This window comes from Telmatherina bonti (genome assembly GCF_933228915.1).
Source record: "Telmatherina bonti genome assembly, chromosome: 2".
Classification (NCBI taxonomy): Eukaryota; Metazoa; Chordata; class Actinopteri; order Atheriniformes; family Telmatherinidae; genus Telmatherina; species Telmatherina bonti.
Window position 1 is genome coordinate 40,112,303 of NC_136620.1, and position 12,282 is coordinate 40,124,584.

The window sequence follows — 12,282 nt, forward strand, 5'->3', positions numbered from 1 at the left end:
CAGCCTTCCAGTAGCTTCCCCGCAGCTTTCTGGTAGCTTCCCTGTAGCCTTCCGGTTGCTTCCCCGCAGCTTTCTGGTAGTTTCCCCGCAGCCTTCCGGTAGCTTCCCTGCAGCCTTCCGGTAGCTTCCCCGCAGCTTTCTGGTAGTTTCCCCGCAGCTTTCTGGTAGCTTCCCCGCAGCCTTCCGGTAGCTTCCCCGCAGCTTTCTGGTAGCTTCCCCGCAGCCTTCCGGTAGCTTCCCGGTAGCTTACCGGCAGTTTGCCGGCAGTTTACCGGCAGTTTACCGGCAGCTTTTCAGGTGCTTTCCGGCTGCTTTTCAGCTGCATTCTGGCTGCTTTTTGGCGGCTATCCAGCTGCTTTCCAGCACCTTCCTGGCTGTTTTCCAGTTGCTTTTTGGTAGCTTTCTGGCAGCTTTCCGTCTGCTTCCTGGATACTTTTCAGCTGCTTTCTGGCTGCTTTCCAGCAGTTTTCCGTCAGCTTTCTGCCCACTTTCCTGCTGCTTTCTGACTGCATTTTTAGCTGCATCATGGCTGCTCTCCAGTTGTGTCCCGTCTGCGACCCAACCGTCTGTGTCCCGACCTCTCCAGTTTGCCCACTTGCACGAGGAGGGTTAGGTGAAGGTAACCCTAACCCTCTTGACCTCCATGACGAAAGAAAAGAAACCCTAAGGACCACCTGACTGATTGACTTCTAACCTGGTGTCACCCTGTAAAGACTTAGTGTTTCCAGTTTGAGCTAAAACCCCGACTAAAACAGCTGGGATTACCTTTACAAGTGAAGCTTTGCATGATTAATGCATCCATCACTAACATTTGTTTGCTGTGAAGCAAACTGCACCGCTGACTGAAAATAAAAGAATTTCTCATGGTTTTGGATTTGGTCAGCCTATATTCAGCTGGAGGAATCTGAAGGTTTAAAGACTAACTCCCTCCATGTTTAATCTATGTCTTTGCTTCTGTCGTCCTTACACATTAGAGAATAAACTCTCAGCAATAAACGATGGAGTTGAAACAATGTGAGCCAACAGTAAGCGTGACCAAGCGAGTGTTTGAGCTGAAAGGGAGACGCTTGATTTCACTGCATGTGCCTCTGGTAGCCTCATTCAGCAGATCCTGAATGTTTTCTGCAGCAATATTCAGGTCAATATCATTTCAAGTTTCAATTTCTGGATGATGGAGGTAGCAAAAGTACTTCACTGAAGCAAAAGTACTTGAAAAATCTACACTTTAGCATATGCTGCATGATGAAAACAGCCATCCATCAAGCTTACAACATATATTTATATCCATATATTATGCATGTATGAAATAAACATTTAGAAAATACATATTTCATTACTGTGTAAGATGAAAAAGGACCATTTTTTTAAGTAAAGGACTAATTTACATGACAATTTACTTTAATCCTAAAATAAAACAAGCATTTAATTTTTGTATTTAATATTAAACAAAGTCCTTAAATTAAAGTTTGACTATTTTACGTTATTTTCATCCCCGCAGCCAAAACGAGAGAGATAAATTTGTCGTTTAAGTCAACTTGAGCTGCACACGCAGCATTTTGCAGAGCTTTTGCTGGCAGGATGGATGCAGGCAGGTTGTAAGTAGAAACAAATGAGAGTAGAAACTATGCCTTCAAGCTTTGCTCTCCTTCTCCACCTTCATTGTCCACCTGCCCCTGGCTGGCAGTTAAGACTTCCCTGTTATTCTGCCGTCTGCACGGAGATGAGAGAGGCAAGCAAAGTGATTGACTCCCGAGAATGTCAGAGCTAATCCACAGCTACAGGCAACAAACGCTGCTTTCTTCCTCTGCTTCTTCTTCATATCTTTCCATCGAACCCCAAACACTCGTTTGCTCCCAACACTTTGGCTTTAGGCTAATACCCTCCTTCTATCTGACAGCCACTTTCTGCTGTTATCGCTTGTCTTTTTCTTTTCTTTTTTATTCCGTTGGCAGACTTTTTCTCTGCACAGAAAAACAAGGTTGTTACCAGCAGCAGTTTGAAATGTACCAATCTGGCCCTGCATGTTATAGTGAGTAAAAAAAAACCATGATCTGTTTGTGCTCCTATTTTCCTCTCGGGAAAATGTGTTGAAGCAGCCAAGTTTTACGAGAAGGATGAAGGACAGGGAGCACCACAAACTCAAAAGCATAAATACTGCAGTCAGTTCTATTTTCATTTGTCCAAAATTCATGTATTTGATCTGTTACTGTAGCAACTGCACTGGCCCCAGTTAACTTACAGTAAATAAAATAAAATAAAAATGCGAAATAATTAAAAAACAAAGAAACAAAAAAATGATGCTTTTCTGAAAGGGAAAATTCTGCAGCATAATAATAGGATCATAAATAAGGTCATTTTCATGTGGCTTCAATACTTTTCCAAAATCGGAATAGTCTCTATAAAGCAGGACATCTCTGGTATAAACAGCCGGTGGATGATGCTATTGGCTTTAAATATTCTGCATTGTTATAACAATTATTATTTCCCTGAACAGAATGGAAGGAAACAAGCTGCTCGGGCCAGAGACGCCACAAACGGGGGCTTGTGTGTGATGAATGGTTCATTGGAAAGTGTCACAACACATCAAGCTGCCGCTAAACACGCAGAAAGACTCATTTGCAGGTGGACTACAGCGCAGTAAGAAGAGAATCAGAAGAGATGAATTAAAGTAAAATTGAAAATGAGAAAAGGGAGGAGAGGAAAGCAAAGCAGTTTTCGAGAAGAATGATTTTGAAATTGTATGATTATATAAAATGTCTACTGAGCCAAAGCGCTCCACCTGAATCTAGTTAAATCTGTTCCCCATCACTTTCCATTGCCGTCCTGCTGCAGAGAAAAACCTTTCTCTTCATTACTACTTGCACAACACTACGTCATAATCCACTAGCACACCAGTTCATCACCCCATTTCTCTTCATTCCAGCTGGGACACCAAACACCATGTTCAGGCCTGCATACATTCATACTGAAACACTTCATTTACCTTCGTGTTTCACAAAAGCCCTCCAGTAATACAAGATAAGTATTGTGTGTGGACCCACAGTCAGCAGAGACCAGCATTAAACAGAAACAACAGCAAGAAACACAGCAAGACCTGGGAAAGTGAGGCTGCAACTAACTGGCTAATGGAAGGTCTAATAACTGTGATCAGCCCAACAAGAGGAAAAAATCATCATTAGAAAATGGAAGAGGCAGAGAAAAGGTCCCATCCAGCCTGATTTATTTTCAGCTTTGCTTTTGTTTAGACATGATGAATAACGGTGTAAAAGGATGATTGAATGCCATAAAAACATAGTTCCTTCCATCTTTGAACTGAAATAAAAAGTTATTTTCATCTTTAAAAAAAAACATGGCGTCATCTTCAGCTTTTCAATCGAGCAATTCGCAGTGTGAAGCGGCTGGGATGAGAATCAGCACCTCCAAATCTGAGACCATGGTCCTCAGCCGGAATAGGGTGGATTGCCCCCTCCGGGTCGGGAGTCAGGTCCTGCCTCAAGTGGAGGAGTTTAAATATCTCGGGGTCTTGCTCACGAGTGAGGGAAGGATGGAGCGTGAGATCGACAGACGGATCAGTGCGGCGTCTGCAGTAATACGGACTCTGCGCCGGTCTGTCGTGGTGAAGAAGGAGCTGAGCCAGAAGGCGAAGCTCTCGATTTACCAGTCGATCTACGTTCCTACCCTCACCTATGGTCATGAGCTGTGGGTCGTGACCGAAAGAAGGAGATCTCGTATACAGGCGGCTGAAATGAGTTTCCTCCGCAGGGTGGCCGGGCTCTCCCTTAGAGATAGGGTGAGGAGATCGGTCATCCGGGAGGAGATCAGAGTAGAGCCGCTGCTCCTCCGCATCGAGAGGAACCAGTTGAGGTGGCTCGGGCATCTGGTCAGGATGCCTCCTGGACCTCCCTGGTGAGGTGTTCCAGGCACGTCCCTCTGGGAGGAGACCCCGGGGAAGACCCAGGACACGCTGGAGGGATTATATTTCTCAGCTGGCCTGGGAACGCCTCGGGATCCCCCCCGCAGAGTTGGCAAATGTGTCTGGGGAGAGGGAAGTCTGGGCTTCCCTGCTTAGGCTGCTGCCCCCGCGACCCGACCCCGGATAAGCGACAGAAGATGGATGGATTTGACGAATTGGTGGGTGGGTGGATGGATAGATGGATGGATGGATGGACAGATGGATTGGTGGGTGGGTGGATGGATAGATGGATGGATGGATGGACGGACAGATGGATGGATGGACGGACAGATGGATGGATGGACCGACAGATGGATGGATGGATGGATGGACGGATTGGTGGGTGGATGGATGGATAGATGGATTAATTGGATGGTTGGGTGGATTGGCCTGTACGGGAAATACGTGGGAGGTCTCCATTCAGCAAACTAATGACATAACGTTCATCTTTACTTTGCTGAAAAATACACGTTTAAGACGTGTTTAAGACAAGGGGTCACATTTGCAAAGTCTGTAGACTATTTTTATCAAACACTGTCAAAAGGATGTTTTGTAGAATGTAGAATGGATCATTTAAAAGAAGGAGAAATGATACGCTTCACTTTGATTTCCTTCTGGTAAAAGCATTTCATGAAGCGAGGCTGATTCTGAGGCAGCTAGCATCCTATCTGCTCCTCTATCCATTCTGTTGCTCCGTGAATCCCAGACCTAGTTAGAACTCCCTTCAGATAGCTGACTACACTCAGTCCCATCACTCATCACTCTCCTCAGGGCTTCAGCAAATATTATCACATGACACCTTGCTAATCTGATTGGCTGATCAGAACTGTAAATGAAACCAGCCAGAACCAATTACAATAGGCACAAGTCATTAAGAGAGATGGCTTCGGGGAGAGAAGCGGTGCTGGGGACAGGTGCATCGCTTCTAGTCTGGCAAATTGCTTTCAGAATAGACTTTGGGTTATCAGTTGCTTGCTATTATACTAAGAGATTGGAAAAGGAGGGTGTTGTTACAGCTCTCTGTGAGCTGGCACTCAGTGCTCTTTCTGTACTAATCAAACAGCAAATTTGCCCTCTAAATGAAAGGTTTCTTGTTTTTAGTTACGAGGACATGATGTATCTGCAAGTAGGCGCAAATTCTTGCCTTTTGTTGGTTTTTCAGCAACATCAAATAAAAGTAAATGACTCGTTTTGTGCAAACCTTTGAACCTGAAAATCAGTCCTGCTGCTGAAAATGAAATTAAAGGACGAGTCGGACGTTTTTTCACTGTGTTGTCCAGAAGGTGGGAAGAATTATTTATGATATTAAACAACTTGTGCAGCTTTAAATCAGCTCCAGAGTTTTATTCCCTGCACGAACCAGCCTTCTGCATTATTTCCTTTGGCTCTGATGCTGCAGCCACATAACAGACCGAGACTTTCAGGATAAATGCTGCATCTTGGTACAAATGTTGAAGGATCTTGGCTTCTGCAAGAAGCAGAGTCTCCTCTTCACCTTCTTGTAGATGCAACTCTTTTATATTTCCAGTCTGCTTTGGCCTCCACCACCTCCACGTCTCCCAGGATGGTGCTTTTCCTTCTTTTTTCTCCATCCATCCATCATCCATCCATCCATCTTTACATCACTCTTTACATCTATACATCCATCCGTCCATCTTTACATCTATACATCCATCCATCTTAACATCTATACATCCACTCATCCATCTATACATCCAAATTATCCATCCATCTTTACATATTTACATCCATCTTTACATATTTACATCCATCCACCTATTTTTACATCTATACATCCATCTTTACATCTATACATCCATCTATCCATCCATCCACATTATCTTTACATCCATCTTTACATACACCTATCTATCTTTACATTCATTCATCCATCTTTACATCTATAAATCCATCTATACATCCATCCATCCATACATTCATCCATCCATCTTTACATCTATACATCCATCCAAATTATATTTACATTCATCTTTACATCCAACCATCTACCTTTACATCCATCCATCCATCTTTACATTTACACATCCATCCATCTTTACATCTATACATCAAAATTATCTTTACATCCATCCATCTTTCCATTTTTGTATCTATACATCTTTCCAGTCTGTTGAATGCCTACTTGTGTAGTCGTTGTAACCATTTAGTAACTAGTTCATATTTTGTCCATCACCATTTCAGAGAGAGAGAGAGAGAGAGAGAGAGAGAGAGAATAACCTAAAGATGAGGTGATTGTTTCCACACAAATCCACAGTGACTGGTCAGTTCCTTGTCCTCAGCTTTTTATCAAATCACTAGTAACGATAGTTTCTCATTGTGTTAATAGAGTTTATATTTATGTTTGATAAATTACATTTCAGAGCTGGCATTCTACCTCCTGGCTTCCTGCATCATCGCCATCCTTCAACTGAACGGTGCCATTAACAATATACTTGGTCACACTTGAACAATGATGAAGCCTTTCTGCAGCATTTAAACACCCTGTTTATTTTTGGCATTACACATGATGATTCTGTACATCTTATTGGATGATTAAATGTACTGTAAATGGTGCAAATAGATGCTGAAACTGTGTTTGAGAACATCTTTAGCTCACATCACAGTGAGGGGTAAATGTATTCTGTATGATACCGCTAACTGCGGAAAAATGCTTCATGACTTTAAAGATCATCAAAATCCTGTAATAAAAAAAGATGACTAAACTTTTCATGCTGGTGAAGTATTATGTCATAGTTAATATATAAGACAAAGTACAGCAGATGCTGATGGGAGTTCAGATAGAGGAAGGAAGCATTATTACAATTCACACAGACGATTGCAAATATTGTTAGATGAAAATGAGGGTTATGAATGTTTAGATGCCATCTGATTCCCTGAAGCTGAGGCACAACATGACTTGATGGAGACGACACTCTGGTTCAGCCATCTGCAAGGCTTTGTTGTACACACTAATGACTGGACCTGTCGCTTTTCATCTATTTATCCCTGCCGTCCTCTCTCCTTCTGAACTGGTTAGGAGTTTGGTAAGTTGACAGCGCTTGCATTGGTTTGTCACTCAGTTAACTCTGAGTGCTAACAGACAAGAACCTGATCTGATGGGACTCCTGAAGTGGTCATATTCATGAAGAACATCCATCTCTTTCCTCTCTGAAACGCAGCCGCTCTGAGAGCCAACAATAGCAGCAACTGACTTACAAGCTGGAGTTCTGAACTTCAATCCAATAATCTATATATGGCATAATAATCTAGGACAGGAGCCTAAAGAGGTGCAAAGAAGGCCGATTTAAACAAACAGACACAACATTTTCACATTTTTATTGGTTTATTCTTTAATGTGTCTTAATTTATTCTGGGTCTAAATAAATAAGAATTCATATTCATAATTCATAATCTAGATACTTTCTATCTGCACGTGGATTATCTGTTCCTGTAAATATGGCCTTTTTAACACCTCTACCTCAGCAGTCCTGCATACGTGGTATGGCTGTGCTAATTCTACCTGAACACAGACAGAGCAGATCAGAGGGGATCATGTAAGATTAAATACTATAAAAACTTAGATCTACTATCTACTGAGTACTTCATTTAGTTTAAAGACCATCAACCCACAAATATGTGGGGTAAGGATCTTTAACATAATAAAATTTTTAACACACAAAACTGTGTATCATATAGAAAATATGTTCAGTATTCTGTTCCACAATCAAGGTAACATATTTCCACAAGGTGACATGTTTCCATGCGCTAACATGTTTCTTCACACTAACACATTTCCACACACTAACACGTTTCGACACAAACACATTTACACACGCTAACACGTTTCCACACACACACACACGTTTATACAAGCAGGTTAACACATTTCCTCAAAGTAACATTTCCACAGGGTAACATGTTTCACAAGCTAACACGTTTCTACAAGGTAACATGTTTCACAAGCTAACACGTTTCTACAAGGTAAAATGTTCCACAAGCTAACATGTCTCTACAAGGTAACATGTTCCACAAGCTAACATGTTTCTACAAGGTAACATGTTCCACAAGCTAAGACGTTTCCACATGCTAACACATTTCAACAAAGTAACATGTTCCACAAGCTAACATGTTTCTACAAGGTAACATGTTCCACAAGCTAACATGTTTCTACAAGGTAACATGTTCCACAAGCTAACACGTTTCTACAAGGTAACATGTTCCACAAGCTAACACGTTTCCACATGCTAACACATTTCAACAAAGTAACATGTTCCACAAGCTAACATGTTTCACAAGCTAACATGTTTCTACAAGGTAACATGTTTCACAAGCTAACCTGTTTCCACACACAAACACGTTTATACAAGCAAGTTAACACATTTCCACAAACTAACACATTTCCTCACATGAACACATTTCCACAAGATAACCTGTTTCACAAGCTAACATGTTTCCACAAGCTAACACGTTTATACAAGCAAGTTAACACATTTCCACAAACTAACACATTTCCTCACATGAACACATTTCCACAAGATAACCTGTTTCACAAGCTAACATGTTTCCACAAGCTAACACATTTCCTCACACTAACATTTCCACAAGCTAACATGTTTCCACAGGCTAACACATTTCCACAAGGTAACGTGTTCCACAAGCTAACATGTTTCCACAGGCTAACACATTTCCACAAGATAATACGTTTCCCAAGCTAACATGTTTCCACAAACTAACACATTTCCACAAGCTAACATGTTTCCACAGGCTGACACATTTCCACAAGCTAACACGTTTCCAAAAAGTAACATTTTTTCCACAAGGTAACATATTCCCATAGAAACACAAGGCCTTTCTGCATGTAGTTTGCATGTTCCTCTCACAGCTTTCTACAGCAGTCCATGCAGTTAATAGTTCACTCTGAATTCTCCATAGAGACGAGTGTGAGTGCTGGACCTGTGATGCAGGATTTACTCTGCTTCTCACCAGTAGCTGCTGGGACAGCTCCAGTCCAACCATAACCCTGCACTGGAATGTAGCTGTAGAGCAGAGGTGTCCAGCTCCGGTCCTCGAGGGCCAGAATCCTGCAGGTTTTCTATGTATCCCTGCTCAGACACACCTGATTCAAATTAATTAGTAGTAGAGCTTAATCAGTTGTGCACGACATTGGCTGTTTGATCCATTTAGTGGAAGCTAGATGTGTTGGAACAGGAATACATGGGAAACCTGCAGGACAGCGGCCCTCGAGGACCGACTTTGGGCACCCCTGCTGTAGAGAATGTTTGGATGGAATTTAGGCTTCTCTACTGAAGAATGAATAGATGAGAAAACTTTTAAACTACGTCAGCCAGCTGTAAGACATGTTAAACTGGTGTTGGATAAATTCTGAGTGCACATATGCTGGGAGCTGTGGGAATCTGCACATCGGCACAGCAGAACGGCATTAGCTCAAATATGGAATAGTTCCCTGCAGATTGCTCTGCAGAACGTGTTAACTAAAGCAGCATATTAAGCAAGGTGGGAACTGTGAGGCTGTGTAATTAATACACCCTTCAAGCTAGCTTTTAACTCGTCATCAGGAACTAAGCTTCTGACAGATTCCCATGCTGCTTTAATGACATGGTTTCTAGATAAACCAAGACAGTCTTCAGCAGCAAATGTGTTTGCTTGATTCCATCATCTAACTTCATCTTTCATTACCTATCCCCCTCCATCTCCGCTGCCCACTTACTTCATTCATCTCATTTGGATTCCTGTCACTAAAAGTGCATCCAACTCCTGATAGAGATGTGCAGGAAGAGGAGGTGCAGAGCACTTTTAACAGCTGAAACTGGCAGGAAAAGAAGTCCAGAATCACTGCACTCAGTCACAAGTTGTCTTGCAGAGTGGGTAGAGGCGTGTTTGTTGAAGTGTGCCAGCCACAGCAATAACTTCTGATCTGTGGATGAATCAGCATCCCAAGGACTTAGGAGAAGTCAGGCCTGATAAAAGCCAACAACACAGAGAGATGTTTCCTCCTTGGCAGAGCTCAACAATGATATTCTTTAATCACGTACATGACATGCGCTTGTTTTGGTGGTGACTTCCCCCAAAAGGTTTCACTACAAGACATAAAAGCCAGACGCAGTCCGAGACGGGCAGGAGGGGGGAGGCAGAGGCATGGAAGGTGGTGCTAAATCACTAAAGTGAGGAAGACACAGCGAGTATTTGGGGTTAATGAGGCAGAGTAACAAGGCAGGGAGGCAACAGAAGGCGAGGCTGCACTGGGCTGTGATCTTCTGAGCGTATCCATTACACTGCCATTACCTTGGGTCAATATGTCTGGATTCCCTATACTGCACTCTTCCCTCTGGCTGGCATCACCTTTGCCTACCGCAACACCATAATTGATTGGCTGGGCAGGAACACATTTCAGTAAAGTAGTTAACCTTCTCGCCTCTGCGGTCATCTCCATAAAGGGAGAGATGCAGATTTATAGGTGGATAAAACAAGCAGACGAGAAGTAAACACTTTCACAAGTTATTGGAAGTTAAAGTTTAAATCTTCATTTCTCTTCATGTTTTTGATTTTCACTTGTCTGTCTCTTGAACTCGTCTCATTCCCCCTCATGTTCTTCTTAACACCGAGCCTGATGTTGCTTCATTCGACTAAACACAGCCTGCTATGTGGCGTCTGCTCTTCTGGATGCAGGATGGATGTTTTGCAAAGCCCCACCAAGCCGTCGCCGCTTATTTTTAGCATTTTCAAAACCCATATCTGGTAACGGATCATTCACAAACACTAATTTAATGACTAATTTATCAGGATTTAATGGAGTTAAAAAGCTAAGAGAAGAAAAGACTCAGCTTGAGTCTACATTAGCAGAATGCAGCAGTTATAAGATCATTTATAAATTCTTTTCCATTCTGCTCCTTTCCATCAGTCTGAAAGGTTTTTGGGCCGCTACACAAAGCAGACATGTCAGTAAAAATAGCAGCTAAAAAAAAGCATTTTTAAACTTCTTCTTCTTTGTTTCATCAGTTTTTCTGTCCTTTGTGTTTTCGTGTTTTATTGTGAAGCATGTTGTGATGTTTATCTTAAACAATGCTTTAGAAATAAACGTTTACTTTCTCATCATGGTTTATCATGTTCCTGCTGTACTGTCAGGCAGCCTGATCACAGCTGGACAAACACAGAGCATGAGCGCATCCCTGTGCACGTAGCCTGCTCGGCTTCCTCACCGTGCACTTGTAGCACGACAGCCAAACAGACAGACGCTTCTCAGCAAAACCACACCGTCTGAGCTGGCCTGAAACAAGGAAATTACTCGGCCCATTACGGCAATGAGCTGCACTCTGGCTCCCAGCACTTAGTATGGCAATGAGGCAGCGCAGAGGACGGCCATCACACAGGAAAATGGACACATGTAGAGACACACAAGCTTGTGGATGCACAAACATACGCACACGCATAATCACACAAAGAGAAGGTGCCACTGACAAGCAGCTAGCAGGCTGCCTGAGAGATGATGGAGCTATTACGTAGAATCTTTAGAGAGAAAGTAGCAGATCCTCTCACACACTCAGCTTTACATCCATCTGAGAAGAAAGAGTTTTATTTTCTGACCCATTAGCATTCAGCTACTCTGCTTCTTGCTTTTTTTCTGGAAGCAGAGGATGTGATGAAGACTGGAAGTGATCTGACTCCTGTAATTACCAAGGCTTTTGTCTGCATGAAGGTTGCTTCGCTGTAAAAACTAACACACTGCTTCACCTCTGAGGTGGGCTCTCCTCGGCACATCCATGTGCTCTAAACAAACAGCTCTGCTCTCACGTGCATAACTTAAGAGTTTTAATAACATTGGTGGCAGCAACGCTGAGGAATGCATGCGTGTGCGCTGCTGTTTCAGCCGACTGGGGCCCTGATAATGTATTCACGTCTCCAAATGACAAATGGCTCCCACCAGGAGGCGGTTTAACATTTAAATGAGAAGCTGGAGAAAACACTGAACCGCGACACACAGCAGTGTGTGGATACACAGGAACAGGCCGGAGAGCCTCTGCATGCACGGCAACAAAGACATTAAAAACCAGGATGAACACACGAGTTCAATCCAACACACACACACACACACACACACACACACACACAGAAACAATGATTTAAAATAACAGGATATAAAAACAGCTGGTGTCCCAGCAGGGAATCAGAGAGCAGAAGAGAATTTGTTGGCGTGCAGAAGCACTTCCTACTGATGAGAGTTTAAATAAACAGCTCGACAAGCCCTCTGCTTGGTTTGGAACAATATTCCTCCAACAACACGGAGCTGCTTGGTTGGCCAGCCAGGTGCTGCT

General features: G+C 42.8%; 1 protein-coding gene across 1 annotated transcript in view; it reads right to left on the reverse strand.

The window, feature by feature from the left end:
* The window catches only part of cdh13 (cadherin 13, H-cadherin (heart)), a gene marked incomplete at its 5' end in the record, with an annotated part of 453,399 nt that overhangs the window by 41,573 nt on the left and 399,544 nt on the right, over nt 1-12,282 (reverse strand). The gene's annotated exons all lie outside the window — the stretch shown is intronic.